Here is an 18,942-nt window from a genome sequence, read left to right as displayed (position 1 = left end):
CTGCCTAAATGCTTTGTTTCTGCTGATTATTCTGTTACTCCAGTTGTTGTCTCTTACCAATGCCCATTTCCTGATACCACAGTGGCTGTAAGGCAGCTATCTGAGACATATGTGATTTCAAAAAGTAACTCACATTTCACTTATGCCCTGATAGTGTCATTGTGCTATTTCAATGCAGGTCCCTCACCCAGTCAGGAAATAACCAGTGCTGTTCAGCATTGAGCCTGGTGCCTTTTCTGACATCAGTCTGAGGCAAGCTTAGAATAAAAAAGGAACTCCTCTGGAAACTTAAGATTCTTATATTAAATTTATGTGAACTATGATTTTCTTTTTAATCAAATAGCTCATAGACAACTTCCAACAGATTTCACTGTAACAGAAAAAGCACATAATGTAATAATTTGCCAATTTTCAAGTGCAGAGTATTAATTTAATTTTTTTTTAATTGGTATCATTTTCTTCAAAAGCATTAAACCACCTTGGTAAGCAAAACACAAATAATTTCACTTTGTAACAGACACTCAGCACAAGAAATTTTAATCTGACTGCTTAGATTGGCAAAGCCTAGAGTGCCTGAACACAAAATCTTGTAGTAGGTGGCACTGGATCCTTAATGACTTGCAGTCTTACAATGTGTGAGGGAAATAAACTAGTCATATCTGATTTAATTTGCTTCTCCTCTATTTGGTTATTCTTAACTGCTTAGAGAAAATCCTGAAAATATACTGATACATATGTTAAATTATGAAGGGGTTTTGTTTTCCCCATTTTCAACACAGTTTTTTCATACAGGCTAGTGGGCAGCCTATGCAAAGAAGTTTAGACTTCATCTACTGAAGCAGAATTTGACAAACGTTTCCAAGTGCTGGTGGGATTTTCCTTTTATTTATATTGAGACAAGGAAATATGATTTCTTCCTTTTTTCCTTCTTCTCCTTTCTTGTTAAAAATCCTTGCTACTACTGTTCAAAATGATAAATACATATAACAGTGAAAGTAAACATATCATCTAGCTGGTGAAACTAATCTAGATTTGTATCTCTAGTATAAATGATAAGTATCTCTTGTATATAAATGCACAGTTCTTGAATGCTCAGATAATTCTTATTATTTACACTCCTGTTTCTAAATTCACAGTTGTCATTCAGAGCCTGTTTATTTCTCATGGTACAGTCACATGCCATATACCAAACATATTCAGAAGAAAAAGGATTTTGAGCATGGCTGGATATAGATAGTCCCTTACCTTCTGCAGCTAAGGAATCTGATCTCTCTGCAACTCAGACATCTTCACCTCCAAAATGCTTTATACCTGTTGTTGTTCGAAAGCATCGGGGTGAAAAATTTTATTTGAACCTAAAACTGAATGTGACAAAGTCTAGAACAGTCTAATTTGAGGTCTCAATGCCTAGAATAACACCAGTTTCAGTCAAGAAAATACAATTGCTTTTTGACAAAGTCCAAAATAGACTTCTCTTCTGTTGAACTTATGTACAGTATAATATAATGAAGATGTTTCTGTCACTACAAACCTATTACAAAAAGCACAAGCTCCTCATGGAATCGTAGCATCTGTCTTTTAGGAGATTCACCTTTTAAATATGTCATGGAAATAGAAATTAAAATACTTTCTAAAAATTAATAAGAATCAAGAGATCGCCCCAGCAATGGTGATAGCAAACTCTTGAAGCTGTCCTTGGGACCAAAATAGTTGCCTTCACTTCAAGCTGAAGAAGTAATGGTCAGAGAAAGTTTAAATCCCTTCTGACTATACTTGATTATATTAAAACAAAACAGTAACAAACTTGGCAAAATGTTTGTTAAAAACATTAGAAAGGAAAAGGGCTTCTTTAATTCAAGTACCTGATGCAAAGGCAGAATAATAAAATTGTAGTTATGAGCTTCTGTTTAGAAAGATAGAAGCATGGTCTGAATTTAGAGAATATCAGTTTACAAAAACAGCAGCCCATGTTTTAAGATTAAAACATATGTAAATAAAATAGAAATGTTGTCACTATTATTTATTATGTATAATATAATAATAGTTTAAAAATAAGCTGAAGCAAAGATACTAATGGCAGAACTACTCTGCTGATATTTTTTTAATAGGAGTAACCTTATTAACAAGTATTTGGATATGTGCACAGTATCTTCAGAATCAAATGAACCCACAGGTACTACTAAATCTTTTAGGAAACCCAAGATGACTCAGTTTGATTCAGCCTGGGATGCCAGTTTTGATGAACACTCTGTGGAAAGATACATTTTGGAAATATATGCCCTAAATCCACAGACTGAACACACATTCTGTGTACCAGAAAAGACTGCTGACAAACTAATTCTGATGCTCTTACTAGATTTTCTGAAGCCTGACTTAAACAAGTTACATCTTCAAACAGACTCTGTGCTACACTGTGGGAGTCATATATGTGTTGCAAAATCTCAAGATAAATATTCTCACCACATGCATTATCATAAATTTATCTGTTTTAACCTTATCTCAAATTTACAATGATAAGAAGTTAATTTCACTGAAAAATTAATTTCAATTATTTCTTTGATATTTCCCCCTTTTTCCCATGTGTACTGTACTCTGAGCACAGTCTTTAAAAAGAGATGTATACTACTAATTATTTAGAAGTGTTCATCAAGCAAAATCTGATATGTGTGGTTAGATGACTGCAATTGTAAAAGCTACCAGAGAACTATAAGTTAGAAACTTAACTTTGAGTCAAGAAGATAAAATTTTGCAGTGTCAAAATAAGATGAAGTTTGATGGGTCATTATGTATTAAAGATAAATTTTAATTTTTTTTTCTAGAAAATAAAATAATAACACTATTGACTTAATTGGAATAAAAAATGGTAATTAAGGTCATTGTACCACTATAAATCAATGTCATCAGTGTGTTGATAGTAGTAGTAATTTGCTGGAGTTGTTTCAGACTTCTGGGTCATACATGTTTATATCTGTAATGGGAATGCACAGTATTTATTTATTAGTATGAACCTAATCCAGATGTCTTCACTTTCCTGAATACTTCTGAATTGATTTTTTTAGAGTAAAAAATAAACTTTTGCTCGATTTTTTTCTAGCAGTTTTGTAAACAATTCAGGGATCAAAATTAGTTTAGTTTAATTATTGTATAGAAAATAAGCAGCCTATTTCAAGAGTAATGGTAATTAAAAGAAGCAATATACAAAAAGAAGTAAATACAAGTATCTGCTGGGGTGATGCAGACAACAAATTCTCTGTAAGTCCTTGGTCAAGTTAGACACAGAAAGCAATGAATGTGAAAGTGAAAACAATCTTGACCAGGTAGATAAAGAGAGGCAAGTGTCTATTTCAAATGAAAGGGTCTCCATCAGGCACATGTCAGCTGGAACAGGAACAGAATCCATCAACTCTGAACCTCGAGACTGAGACTGAGAAAAGCAGTTTCTGTTTGTTCCATTATACTCACTATTGGACTTCAGGATTTCTTTTGTCCTGCTGGAAATGTTGAAGGCTATATTGACCTTCATAGTATCAGGCTTTGTCTAAAAAGTAGGATGGTCAAAGGACCACTTGATAATCTGTCTTTTATAACGGTTTGGAGAAATCATTCAGGGAGACCTGCGGTCACATTTGGTGGCTGATATAGTCTGAATAACAGTTACTGCTTACAGAAAGAGGAAAAGCAAAATATTCTATTTTGATTCAGAATGCAGGGGTTCATTCAACATATATTACTGTTGCTTATATAGATGCCAAAAGAAAATATCTGAAATCCCACATTGGAAGCTTAGATTTTTTTCTCCAAAAATCTTCATGTACATAATAAAGCAGTGTCATATGTGCACTGGAGTCTACATTTCCTGGAAATTATTACATGTTTTGTCATATCTAGCAGTTTGCTATGCATAAGTCCCTTAGATTCAGGTTGTCTGCTCACGCCCATAGATGCACTACAGAAGTTGTCATAAACTCTCTGTAGATGTTTATCCAGCACAGAACTAGGTTGGGGAAAAACTTACCTGTAAGTTTTGAACAACACAAAAACATACTAATAGTTTAAATGCAGGAAAACAGACTCTTAATCTAACCACTTGCCCTGCTCATCTTTCTGCACTCTGAAATTTCATCCTAGGCTGGAAACTGGTGAAAGTAGTAGTTAGAAAGTCTATCATTCAGTCATTTAAATATAAATAAAGTTGAATTATACACAGGAATACTACAAATGAGAGGAAGGTGCAGAGGTGGAATGAGTGTGAAAAATGGTCTCATAAAATAACATTTTACACTGAAAATTTTGTGCATGATGTAATTTATCCAAAATGAGTATATATTGTATTTGCTAATCTCTCAAGAAAAAGATTATGCTAACATATTTTAATGTGACTGAACTTTGTTCTTTCTATCATGGTACTAAGCCAAAGGTTACAAAAAGATTTTGAAGACATGTAGTCACCTTTTTCTTTATTTTAAAAATAGTTAAGTAATCCATTATTGCATAGCACAACTAAAAATCGATCCCAACTTAGAAATTATTACAAAAATATGCTTTATATATTACCTTCAATAGAAAACTACTGTCTCAGAATCACAGAATTGTCAGGGTTGGAACAATCTCTGCAGAAAATCTAGTCCAACTCCCCCTGTCTAGGAGGAGTCATCTAGAGTAGGTGCCAAAGGAATTCATCCAGGTCAATTTTGAATGTTTCCAGAGAGGGGAAAATCTAAGACCTCCCTAGACAGCTTGTTCCCATGCTCTGCCATCCTCAATGCAAAGAAGTTCTTTTTGATGTTGAGGTGAAAATTCTAAAACTAAATTGTTTTAGTTTGCTGCCATTGCTGTTTGTTCTGTCATAGGGCACCAGTCAAAAGAATTGGCACCATCCTCTTGGCATCTCCCTTTGAGATATTCATATTCATCAATGAGATCCCTCTCAGTCTTCTGTTCTCTAGGCTAACCAGGCCCAGCTCCTAGAGGTCTACCTATAAAAGACTTACTCCAGACTCCTGATACTCTTTTCTGGACACTCAATACTAGCTCCATGTGTTTCTTGCACTGAGGAGCTCAGAGCTGGAAACAAAGACACTAGCATTCAAGAACCAGAGAGAGACAAAAAACAACTGTGCTTACAAAACCTACTGAAAGTTTTTCTTACACCGAGCAGAAAAAGAAAAATTAAAATCTTAATTTTCATTATTCATACTATTTCTCTCATTAAAAATTCTGTCATAATGTTATTTAAAAATAGTTTTTTAATAATTCCTTTATGAAATTTAACTTTTGAGATTTGTGAGCTCAAAGGAACTGTCATGATTCCTCTTATATTTGGCAGACAAAATTTGCTTAATGAGTTTTGCTTTATCCATATGTGAGAAAAAGTTGTCATTATGTTCTCATTAGATGCCTTTATACTTCATAGAGAAGATTCAGAGGATATCAAGGATATCAGATATCAAGGAATAACCCTGTCTTACAGAATTGCAGAAATTCTGCCTGTTATAGAAGCAGACACAAGGAGAGAAGAAAAAAGTGGGGAAATTCTAGAGATATCCGAGTTATAGCAACCTGCTATGTTAATGCAGATATGTGTAAAGATAGATATTTGTCAGGTTCTTGTAAGCTGATCTGTGTTGTCTTGCCTGGATCCAGAGTCTTTGGTCCTCCTTTGCAAACTGTTTTTGTCACATTAATCAATCATTGTTACACACACACTTTCTCTGAAAGAAAATTTCACACATTAATCCAAGTATAAGTAACATGACAAATGCTATTATAGACAAATGTTGTTACAATAAAATATTTTCACAGATTCAAAAACAGTAGAGGTACTACAATGGACAATATATAAACAGGAAAAAAGGGATTAATCTTTTTGCAAGAAAATAAAGCGTTCATAATGATTTTCACAAACATATTCCCTCTTACAAGGATCAAGTTATATCCTAAACTGCATTTACACAGTCAGCAGACACCTGCAAAGTTATGATCCATACTATTTTTTTCTTTCTTTGTTTTTTCAAATGAGGACTTTAAAAACAGTGGTATTTCTGAAAAAGAACAGCTCAAAATAAGCATATTCATAAGGAAGGATGCAAGGATCTCATTAGTCATCTTCCTTAGTACAATTGTCACTTAATAGGAAAAGCAACACACAGAACATAATCCAGTCTTTTTAATTAGAGACAAATTCCTTGTTAAATATAATCACAGTTTCACTAGGTAATAGTTTCCATCTGTGGAGAGAGATTAACATTTCTGTAAGAAAATAAATTCGACATGTATTTCAATCATGCAGACTACTTGCATACAATCATTTCTAGATAAAAAGGTATATTGAATAAGACAGTTTTACTGTAGTTATATCCCAGTTTCTTTGTCTTTTCTTAGGTGCTGAAATGTAAATAAAAACTTATCATTTGAATTAAAAGTGCTGCCTCCTCCTCCCCCTTTCTTCCTTTCAATTTTCAGTTTTGACTGGAATGCTCTAAGAGCAGCACTTAAACTAATTGCAATTTTTGCTTTTGCTTCATCCACTCTTTTCAATTCACCACTTTGTGCCATCACATAAAGAAAAGGTGACCAGCTTCCTCTGAAGGTGATGCTAATGCAGTTCAATAAACAGCAGAGAGAACAGGGTGACCTGAAATGGTGCAAGCCATATCAGAAAGGCATTTCATTTTTTTCTATTATGAAAATGAGATTCTCCTTTAAGTGTGGTTATTGAGGTGCAGAAACATAATGTAAAGTAACATAGACTTAAGCAAGATGACCTCATTTATCATCCTGGGGTCAGCTAAAGATGTTGGAAACTTTCTGGGCACTGGTTAAAGAAAAAAAAGTCAGGGAAAAAATTTCTTATTCTCTTTGGGATTGACCCTTTAGACTACAGCATGCTGCTGAAGGAAGAGCAGAGCCTTTACATTAGCTTTAGCATTGAGCATCCGCACAGCACCTCTGCAGAGAGTCAGTTGCAGCATGAAGAAATGTTTAACCAAGTTCAGCAGTATGTAGTGAAACTCTACACATGCTCTGATCTTATAATTGGTAAAGAGGATGAAAAGTGGACATCACAGCGGGCAGCAAAGGTGTTTCACTGGGCTTTGGACAAGAATCATAAATTTTGACTGGAGAACAGCTGCTTAGCTGCAATGCACCTTATGCAAACAATTCAAATGGTCAGTAATTTTAAGGGTTTAGTTACTCCTCCAGCTAGCCAAAATTATTCAAATGTGCTTAAGAACTGTGTTTACAAGGAATTGATGAGGGGGCAGACAAGACACCAGCCGCTAACACAGAAATGTGCCTATGGGTTCAGAGCAAACAGTGCCTCTCACAACTGCTCCATGCCTCTGACCATATGGTGTTCATCTGTTCATCTCCCCAACCATTCATTTGGACTAGGATGTTGAACTGTGCCAAATAAGCTTCCCAGGGAGTTTTCTCACACAGATACAGGGGAGGAGGGTTGTGTTATCCAAGCTGAGCCAATCCAGCCTCTTCCCTCCAGGCCTTTATGCATAAAAGATGGAAAACTTGCAAACACCGTGCATCAGTCACCATCTTCAATCCCTAACCCAGACAGTTGTCTTGTAAAGTCCCCAAAATTTTCTTCGCAAAGCTATTTCTTAATTGCCCAGCCCCTGCGTGCCTATTTCTGTCAAGAAATTTCAAATTATACAAACTTCCCAGTCTTCTCTATTCCTGGAAAACCTGTTGATCTAGGACAGTCACTTCATGTCTTCCTTTCGTTTTATCGAACTAGACAGAGTTCTGTAGTTTTGAGTTTGCACTCAGACAGATATCATTTCTAACAATAGTTCATTGTCTATTCTTTCTGGAAAGTTTCCAGATGTTGCTTTAATTCATTTTGTGGAGCCTCCTGGCTCAGTTTTAAGTCTTGTTTTAATTCCTTTTGGTCCTATATCAATTCCTCTCGGCTATTTTTATATCTATGAGCATCTCCATTATTTATTGTATATTGATTCGACAGCCATATGAACACACAATATGCTTTTCTGCTAACACCGGTTTCAGTGCTTCCTATCCCAAGAAACTAAGCATTTTTGATCTAATGGATTGTCTTTCTTAGCTGGGAAAATTGATTCTGTTAGTGAAATATGTCTTTGATGAAATTAATATCAAAGAAAGGGTGAAAAGAGTTTTGCTACCTTAACAGCAAAGGCAGAAAAACCAAGTATTTCCTAATCTAAAGATCCCTTTCTTTGTTCTTTTAGTACAGTATCCAAAGGAAACTCCTTATTTTTGCCTCTTTCCTCCCTCCTAAGCCCCAGATCTGCACTGCACAGGGACAGCTTGGGGAAAGAGGAATGCTGGCCCCAGAGCAGCCTGCTGATTCCCCAGCTGCTGGGTCTCTGGAGTCTTTCTTCAGGCACTGGCTACTGGTCCAGAACCCAGAAAAATGGATTTTAAATGTTCCTGCTTGTGTTGAGACAAAGACATGTTTTTTGTTTCATGACCTGGACTCTGATTTTAGGTAGGACTTACAGTGATGCAACTGCTTTGTACGCTACTACCTTACCTTTTCTACATGATTTTATTGTCTGAGGAGTAAAAATACATCTGCAGAAGTAATACATTGTTTTTCTCCTCGCAGCTTGCCTTTATATATATCTTACTCTGAAAATATTATTGCTGTTATAGTTGTCAATATACATATTATTTGAATGGAAATTTACTAGCAGCAAAGTACCACATCCTGGTTTGTCTTTTATCACATTCATCTGAAGATATTAGTGAAGAAAATTAATTCCTAATCAACTTGGATATAAATGATATAGCAATCCTGATTTTCTTGTTACAGTGTTTGCAACTTAAATACTCTTATTATACTTTATTCAGAAAAGTCTGTTTGTAGTAATCTGAATCAGAAGACACTAATAAATATGACAGCCTCATATATCAAATTTCTTCATAACAACAGAAGAATGGAAAAAAGAAAACAAAAAGGGAAAAAAAAAAAGAATAAAAAATAATTGGCATAATGGTAATCACAAAACATATTCTGATTTTCACTCAATTGCAGCTTTGCAAAGAATAATAAAGAATCAGCTTCAAAACTCCCAGTTTCAAATGATGGGGGCTGTGTTTCTCTTTCAAGCATGAGTGAAACTCAAAACACCTGGAACAGTATAACCTTTGATTCTATTTACAAGCTTTAACCACCCTGACTTCATTGCCTTTCACTGACTTGCAGTTGATAGAAGAAACACATTTAAAATAAGAGTAAGCTCATGATTATTCTCTATTACCTTGCACTATAGTGGCAGATGAACTCCCACAATCAAGGACAGAGTTCTCTAGGATAAACACATTTAAGGTACATAAGAAAACCACCTCTTTTTGAAATTTTGAATAGAAGCATCTTACATTGCTTTTGTTGAGCATTCTTTACAACAAAGAAAATAATTTTTGATCCAAGAAGTTCTGTAGTTAATCCCATGTCATTTGACTTAAGGTCTTATCAACAAAGTTTCTTTTTATTCTTTTCAAGGGTATAAAAAGGTTAAGAGAAGTACCATCTCTCCAGACTTTCACTGCTGCACTCCTTTCAATAACAAAACCTTCACCGCTCTACTTCTCTCCTTATTTCTACCACATACTTCATCTCTAGTACCACATACCTGTAGGCAAACTTGATGAGGGAACCCAAACATGAAAAATTGGGACTTCTACATTTGTCCTATGTCTTCTGTGCTTCTTTTTCTTCCACACTGCCCCTGTGCATTCCCATGTCTTGCCACTACCCAGCTCTACTATCCGCTGCTCTCATGTGGGTCTCTTGTGAACACAGACTACAGGAAACACACCTGTGCTACAGGAAATACACCTCCTTAGGGATTTTTGTCAAAACTGTGTAAACTTTTACAATTAAATCCTTTAATTTCTTATATCTAAACACAGAATGTAATCTCTTTTTCAGCCTATTCTAATTACATTTGGTTTCACTTCTGAGTTGCAAGATGTATTCTGCTCCAGATCTAAATGTGATCAAAAGAAATTAATTTGAATTTTAATTATTTTATTACACGGTAGCATTAAATTTTAGTAATTTAACATCTATCTTATATTCCTTAAATTCAATGCTTGGATCATGTGTTGAACATACTTTTCACTTCTTCACACTTGAATGGGAATTTATGTATATAATTCTAAAATTATTGTGCCACTGAGTGGAATATTAACAGCAATATTTATTCCTTGTATTATGTTAGTGTCTACAAGTAAAATTTGGCTGAAGGCCCCATGGTATTAATCAATGTAGACATTGTTACCTCTTAATGTTACCTAAACATCACTCCATAAAAACATTAATAATTCATAAGGCCAACTGTCAAACTCTTTTTGATATCTTCCCCCTGTATGCATGTATTCCACAGTATAGACAGGAAAAATAGGGGAAGAAGAAGGAATTCTATTTCCGTTTTCCTCCATATGCTTGCATAATCTAGGCCTTAAAACATACGTCTTGTCAAGGTATGAAGTCTCCAGGGCACTTGCCACCTAATTAAGTCTGTGAAAAGAATTCTGATCCTAAAATAGTATTTTCATTTTTGTTAAGTTTTATTGAAAGCTACACTTGTGAATATGACTTTTTCTTTTGTCTTTATTTTTGTTTTATTTTCCATACTGCATATATCTACTTGTGTGTCATCTGAAAGAAGCTAATTTTGAAATGAGCATGGTTTTCTTTCTTTCTCCCTGGAAGATCTTACAGGTCATGTTTCTCTCCTCATCATGAAGGCTTCATGCTATGTATATCAGAATATATCTGTGAAGCTGCCATCAGATAGCAAGAAGCCTCAATTTCTGCTCTTTTTCTTGAACATTGTTCCAGAAATTACCCTTCTTCTAACCTATATGTGCTTATCTCTCCTCATTCTTGTTTGCATTTAAATAGGACATTTTTTTTCCCATTTTTCACAGTAATGTTGCACCACTAGTCATGAAGTGATTTGGTGATTTGGTGAGAAGAAAAATGCAAAACAAGAGCCCAGTGCATAAAGTTAATAGTTATTTCTTAAATCTCTGGATTTGGCTTATCACTTGAGAGGCATAAACAGAGCCTTCACTTTTTTTCCTCTCTCTGAATAGTTATGCTGAACATCAAACATCTTTATAATATGTTCTTATCTGTAGGTGACTCTAAATACCTCCATTTTAAAGTATCTTAAATGATTCAGTTTCATAAGTTTTGGAAAATAATTATTGTTTGATTCAAAGATACAGAAGGGAGACTGATGTCAGATAATCTTCATGTAAAGAACTGAAAAAAAAAATCTTATATGACAGGTCTTCATATGCAAGAAAATGAAGTTTTTCCACCAGCCCCCATAAACTTACAGTGTCAGCTTCCATGCTCAACCTTACAGAATTGTCATCCACCCATTCAGATATGTCATCTGAAATATGATGTACAGTGAGCAAAAGTTCAATAAACTTTCAGATGTGAAAGGGAGTGTGAAGAAGTTGGGCAACAAATAGAGGTACCAGAAGATAGAATAAATATTGCTACATGTCACCAGCCTAACAAGTGAATGTATAGCAAGAAATTTATGACAACAACTCTGGAAGAAAGAATTTGTTACCCCAACTGGAAATAAATCATTCAACAATATGAAGACATCAGAAAAATAAGAATCAGGAAGCTGTAGTCAGCAGAACCTAATTTATATCTAGCAGGCATTCTGAAGCAGGGGTCCCAAAACCTACTGACAGCAAGAGACAATGACTACTGTAGCTTTTGCTGACAAGATCTTTACCACAATTGTTTGCCATGTATTTTTCCATATCATCAAATGAAAAGTTTGTTTGAAAACTCATGTGGTAAAAGTGCACATATAGCTATCAAAATGGTGACAGCATCAACATTTCACATTTGTCCTTGCTTCAGGGGAATTGAGGGACACACAAGAACAGAACCACCACTTGGGGGAAGGTTATCTCAAATCCATTTATGAAGAGGGCTGTGCTCTGTGTGTGATTGCAATGACTATTCTGCAGTTTCCAACCTGGCATTAGACCACTGAAATTCCAGCCACAGTTTCTCAGGGAACAAAGTCCCTGCCACTCCACACCAGCTCAGAGAGGGGACCCTTGCCCAGCCAGTACACGCGGCTCCAGGCCAGGTCCCATGTGGTGGCCTGGCCCCAGTGGTTCCACTCTGGCCCCAACATTTTACATACTGTTGGAGACTCACTCTTGTGTTCTCCACCTTTCCTAGTCTAAGAAAGAGTGATATTCCCTCATTTATGCTTTTGTTATAAAAAGTTGAACATTACCAACAGTAACAAAATTAATCTATTTTTTGTTTGGGTTTAGGTCTTTATGAGCCCACTGAGTTAAATGTGGGCAGATGTAGTCTATACCTCATATGTTTGTGCTGTGTCTTCAGGTAGGATTCAAACCATGGCAGTCTTGTGTGATAAAAGGAACTTCATTCAGAGATTTCTAGGTTATTTTACATTAATGCCAAATAGCTGTGAAGAAAACAAGGGGATTATACTTCAAAATTTTTATATGCAGTTAATTTATTTTGTTTGGACTTCTGTGTGTATATGTGCATGAATGTGTGGGTGTATTTTACATGTTCCAGTTACATGATATCAAGACTTTCTTATGGATTTCAATCCCAATGTAAAATTTCAATTGTTATGACCCTTCCACTTCTTCAGTGTACAACTTTTTTACATTAAAGTGGCTCTGTAATTTCCAATAAGTATGATCAAGCTGTTTAAAAGCTTTAGCAAAATGGCATCTGAATGATTCTAATTCAAACAAACTCAACCAGTGAATTTGTATCATTGAATCACATTCACAAAATGCATATATTTATATTTTACACAAGAAATAAACCCATTATATATCACAAACCTTCCCATGAGTTAATGACAGAAGTAACAAATAGATTTCCCTCTTCATGAGGCTACTAATTGTTTCAGTGGAACCACTCTCATGAGAAAGGAGAGGTAGTTGAAGACTCAACAATGATAGGTACTTAACCATGTTACAACTCGAGGTCAGATTCCTTATATAAATTTAAGCTTCAGTGAAATCATGAAAAGTATGTCAATTTATATTTACTGTTGAATTTTTCTTCTGCTCATATTTTGAGATTATCCTTGAGTAACTTGTATCTGACTTTTCATGCAAGCTCATATTAGGTCAAGTTCAGAATAAACTCTGTGAAATTCTGCCTGAAGGTGGAGAGCTATTGCTTGTAGCAGCTGATAACCAGATATTTTTAAAAGACATATTTTATCTGGGCTAGTAGTAAGTGCAGTTCTACAAATTTATCTGATTTTATTTCAAATCCTTACAATTTTCTTATGTTCAAAGAGTTAACTGAAGCACAGAAGCTATCAGACTCATATTCACTTAAGTAATCAAGAAGAAAAGCACAAAAAGTAGAACAAGGAAAAACAGAGAATATATAAAACATAAAATTACAGTGACAAGGAAGTAGTGAGAAAGAGATCAAAACCAAAATTGTTTTCTGCATTTAAAATTTATTTCAATTTTTAAAAATTTTGTTCTTTTCAGAATCACATGAGAATAAAATTTTATCCATGTTAATACTTTGTGCTGCTGTGATGTTAAAGACATTCTGAATAGTCTTTTGAAGGTTTTAGTGATTAAGATCTTCTGCAAAAGGATGGTAGAAGTTAGAGTGATAGCAGCCTATTTCTTCCTGGTCCATAGGTACTGTGGGGAGGAAGGAAGGTTGTCATTTATAATTCTCCTCATCCATTTTCAATATTCTTGTTAAAACTCTGTATTGACATCCAAAAATTCAGACAAAGTTTGAAATATTGATGAATAGTCACATATTTTTTCTAATTCCAGGGAAATGGGTGTTCACATACATTCTACTAGCAATTATGATTTAAAGATTGAATAAAATGTAAAGTTAAATGTTCTTTATGTTGTTACTAGTGTTTGCATTTCGCTCTGCTCAGAAAACTGCTTTAAATTGCATTCTCAGATGCTACTCAAATACTACTCCAGTACTGTATTTTAAGCTTTGCATTTCTCTGTTTGGATTTACTACCCCAGGTTTCCCAGAATTTGTCATTACTCTGGCTTCTGAAAGTCAAACAGTTTGCATTCTTGCATGTCGCAGGCCCCTCAGCACCAGCACCCTTGCAAACAAAACACTTCCATCTCTTCTCCTTTTCCTTTTGGCTATCTTACATAACCTGGCTTTGGCTGCTTCATGCTTTCCTTTTTATCACCTCATATGTTTTGGATATTCTTTTATAAAACTTGGCTTCCCCATATATTCTTGGTTTAAAGATTTGGTTTAGCTTGCAAGCATGAATATTTTTTTCTCAATTTGTGTTTAATGTAACCATTGATCATGACAGTCTACTACCTTTTCTTAAATCAGCTATTTTCATTTCAGTCATAAAGAAACTGTTCCTGGTAACTAACCAAGTAAAGGTCTAATATTTTAAAAAGCAATTCCACCAGACTTCTCCTTAATCAGAGATGAAGCCTGCATCCAGAAGTACATGAATTTGGAGGGAGGAAAGATCTAAAGCAGGTATCTGCTATATATTCCTTTAATGAAATTATGAGGCCTTATGTTTTCTTCTGGGAAGAAAACAAGTCAGGTTAGAAATCTGCCATATACACACTGCCACTGTATAATTTGGCTCCTGAAGGACTTATCACAGAATAATCCTTACAGGTATAGAGACAGGATGTAAAACTATATTCACTCAGTGTAGTTATTACATTCATGATTAAATTGATTGCTGTAACTGAAGTAAAGAAAGAATCCAACTTTTCCACATTCATAATCATTGGGATAATAAATGCCATTTCATACCTTGACAGATTGATGAGGCTAACCTTGAGGATTTTATTTGTTGATTTTGTCGCCTTCACAGCTGAAACTATTCATTACTGTGTTTGGAAGATCAAAACTATAATTTTTAGCAAATATACTATTCATTTAAAAACAAAAAGTATGGATAGTCTCAGTTCAATAAGAGAAAAAAGGAGAGATTTTTGCTAGGCTAAGCCTGGGAAAAAGTCCGAGAAGAATATAAACCATTTATTATCTCTCTTTCTGGTCATGTCATTTATAGATATGTTCTACCACAGTGTGCTATTCATAGTGCACCAATGGTGTGAAAGGTTTTCACTTTGAAACCACTCATATTTCACCTTAGTGATCCTGGTTATCAAAGAGGAATGCTATTTGTTAATAAAGTTTTTCATTCTTTGCCATCTGATCTGGAGTAATTTCCATTCCCATCCTGCCTCAACAGTGACAAAAATGAACATCCAAATCTGACTTCAAGGCTTGCATTATATTTGGACTCTCGGAATCCTTGATTTTCATGTCTCTTGATTACCCAAAATATATTTTCTTTTTAAAAGTATATGAGATCTACCAAAATAAAAAATAAATGAAATAAGAAAAAAAAAATTAAAAAAATAGAAAATAAAAGAAAGGGAAAACCCCAATCTGCCTTTGCTTTCTTTTCCCAGTGTCTACTGATGTTTCCCACTATTGGTTTGTATTGCAAGGTGTAAACCAATACATTGGATAAGAAACAAAGAATCAAAATTAAATACTCGATTACTATAACACAAAGTAAGGAACTTGACAGAACAGTAAAATATTGATCTCTCAGAACAGCCATTTTAACTTCAGCAATATAAAGATCTCTCACTTTTGATAAAAAAAAATTAAATTTCTTTTGTAAAATAATATTTTGGAGCATGCTGCAATGGGTAATTACAAGGCACTTCAATTAATCTGATAAATTGTGACAAGGGAATTAAGGTTTCTTTAAAAACTTAGAGTACAAGTGCTTTATTGACATATATGATGTCTTTACAAAAGCAGATATTTGAAAAAGCATTTAAATATAGTACATAGGATTGGTAGAGGTGGATAAAACTAGGTGAACATCAAATGCATTTCTATATTAAATTTAGGCAAAAAAGCTTTAGAAGAGAGAGCATAATAAGAATATTTTCTCCAGCCATATACTCAGAAAATATAATTTAGTTCTCAAGGTTAAAGACAGCCTTGTTATTTTCAGTGACTAGGAGTAGCACTGAGATTTCAGTAAATTATTTTCAATTTGTTTCTAGTGTTAGCTATCAAATTCTATAAGAAATCATACACATTGTCTCGCATATTTTGCAAAGAAGTAAATGCAACATATACAGGAAAATAAGAGAAAACCTAAATGCTTTCTTTTAGACTTACTACACATAATTACTTACTGTGTGAGATTTTTTACTGAAATAGAATCACACTAGATTTCTCCAATTCACTATACATGTGTTAAGCTAAACAATCATAATGCTGTGCTCTCTAAAATCCTTATTTTTGCTTTCCATAGTAGGAGAGAATTTTCAATATAAATAAGTATTGTACACCTGGGCCCGGCATCTATCTTTGATATTATTATTATTATTATTATTATTATTATTATTATTAATAATAATAATAATAATAATAATAATAACACTACTACTACTACTACTACTACTACTACTACTAATGATAATAATAATAATAATATATCATTTAATAATTATGAGATAAATATTGATGAGAAAATGTGATCACAATTAAAATATGGACAAAATGACATCACTGCAACATTATTTGGGGAATAAGAGCATCACACACTTATTTAAAAATAAAGTTTATTGCTCAGTTTTCTCTTAAGAGAAACTACCCATTATTCTGCTGACATGACTGTAAATTTAGATGTTGAGGCAGCAACAGAAATTGGGGAAGGGGTAGAATCTAGTTCAGGGAGTGTTAATGTGCCAAGGTTTCAAAGAGAAAAATGTGGCAGCGGTAGAGATGGGCTTTTCTTTTAGTCTTGAGGATAAATCAGGAAACCAGTAGTGCTCCTAAGATACTAAAATAAATGCCAGAGTTCCATTTGTAACAATTATCTTTGTATCAAAGAAAATCTTGGAATCTGCCAGTCATTTTTTGTTTTCCTACTACTCCTGCTACTTTCTGATGGGCAAATACTAATGCATACATAGAAAATAACTATATTTTTTATTAATTATAATCAGTTGCACAGAAGATATTTCATTTCAGTGAGTAGTTTTTTCTTTATTTTAATGTATGTTTAGATAATGGAACTCACACAACAGAAGAATATTTTCTAAAGGTATTAATGAATTTTGAGTAACACTGAGAGTCAGTGGAAATTCCAGAGTGACAAGAAATAATTTAATCTCTTCAGAGATGTTGAGGCATGTGCAGAGCACATCTAATGAACCCATAAAAACCTGTACATACAACACAATTCCATAAGAAAAATTGAATACTAGCCCTGTTATGTTATTCTTTTAGTAAAATATAGCCTCTATGTAAAAAGAAAAAAAAAATAAAAATAAAAAAAAAAAAAAAAAAAAGCCTGTACCACAAATCAGGCTCAAGGCTCAAGGCTTTGGCTAAATAGTAGCAGGAAAGAATTTAACATGGAATCTGATTACAAAACCTTCGAAAAATAGTCACTTCCCAGATCTGTATGTTTAACAGAGTCAGAGGGGGTAAAGAATGGGCTGATAAATAAATCCATGGAAGAGCTAGTAGTTTTGAACATGTGATAGTAATGCTTGCTCAATGTTAAAGGCAAATATGACAAACCAGGACTATTGAAAATCAAACTATACAGAAGAAGCCTGGCAACAGCTAGTCCATATCCACAGCTGGTGTTAGTTAATGTGCCTATTCTAATTTACACAAGCTGAAACTGGCTAACATTAAATTCACTTATGAGTTGGGTCTAAGGTTGGCCCAACCTCTTGATTTCTGAGTGTTCATGCCAAGGCCTTGACTGAATACTGTGAAACTACCTGTTCAGCCAGGAAAGTTTCTATTCAGTTCCTGTACCTAGGACCTCAGAGGCTATTTGGAAATATTCTCTTTGTTCTGAAATGCAGAAATCTCTCTGAGATTGACTTTTTTTTTTTTTTTTTTTACAAAGACTATATATATATAATTTATGGCTAACTTTTTAATATTTTACTTTTATGCTCAATACTCCAGGGGAATCTGCCACACGTAAGTTTTCTCTAGTGTCTTACAGATGCTGTCATTGTCTACATTTAAATATTTTTTAATTTAATCCTCAAAGTGTGTTGTTGTTGTAGAAGGCACTAAACTGATATTAAGCTTTTCCATTCTTTGCAAAAATCATTATTCTGATAGTCTTTATCACAAATTAGAAATCTCAGTCTGAAATCTACTAATAAATTTTAAAAAAATGTATATAGCAACAGCTTCATTTATTGATTTTTTTTCCACATCCTTGGGGTTGTAGGTATTCATGTACTGACCCAGTCAAAATCACTTGCACATCTGAAGCATGATGTACAATAAGAGTGAGAATGCAAAGAAATATTGAAGTACGCATATATTTTCCACTGACATTACATTTGTAGTAGATATACTTATAAACTATGATTTATATGAGCATTTTCAGTTATTTGGTTTAATAGTTACAGGAGAGACAAGCCAGATTAAGGGATGTATTTGAAGTATCTCGTCAGTGAAAGCTTCAAGCTTGTGGATAAGAATGAAAACCTTGTTATTGTCAGTTGAGTTATCACTAATGAAACACAAGAGTTTCAGTACAAAATAATGAGTGTCCAAATCAGAGGAGTCAGAGAAGCAGACTTCTGAAATATTAGAACTTTTTTATTGTCTATGTATGAAGAAAGTGATTTATTAAACAAGTTGCTGAAGAACAAAAGGGGAAAAAAAGCCCATTCTCTTGAAATGCATTTTCCCTATCCTCCCTAAGAACATATTTATAAACCTGTACAATAAATAGAAAAGGTAAGCAAAGAATAACATTGGAATGTGCACTTATAAAAAAAAGAATAAAAGTGCAAAAAATCTGGCCAGCTGGTAGAAAAGTAGAATTAATG

This window comes from Lonchura striata, chromosome 4 (assembly GCF_046129695.1).
Source record: "Lonchura striata isolate bLonStr1 chromosome 4, bLonStr1.mat, whole genome shotgun sequence".
Classification (NCBI taxonomy): domain Eukaryota; kingdom Metazoa; phylum Chordata; class Aves; order Passeriformes; family Estrildidae; genus Lonchura; species Lonchura striata.
Note: the sequence above shows the minus strand (reverse complement) of the source record.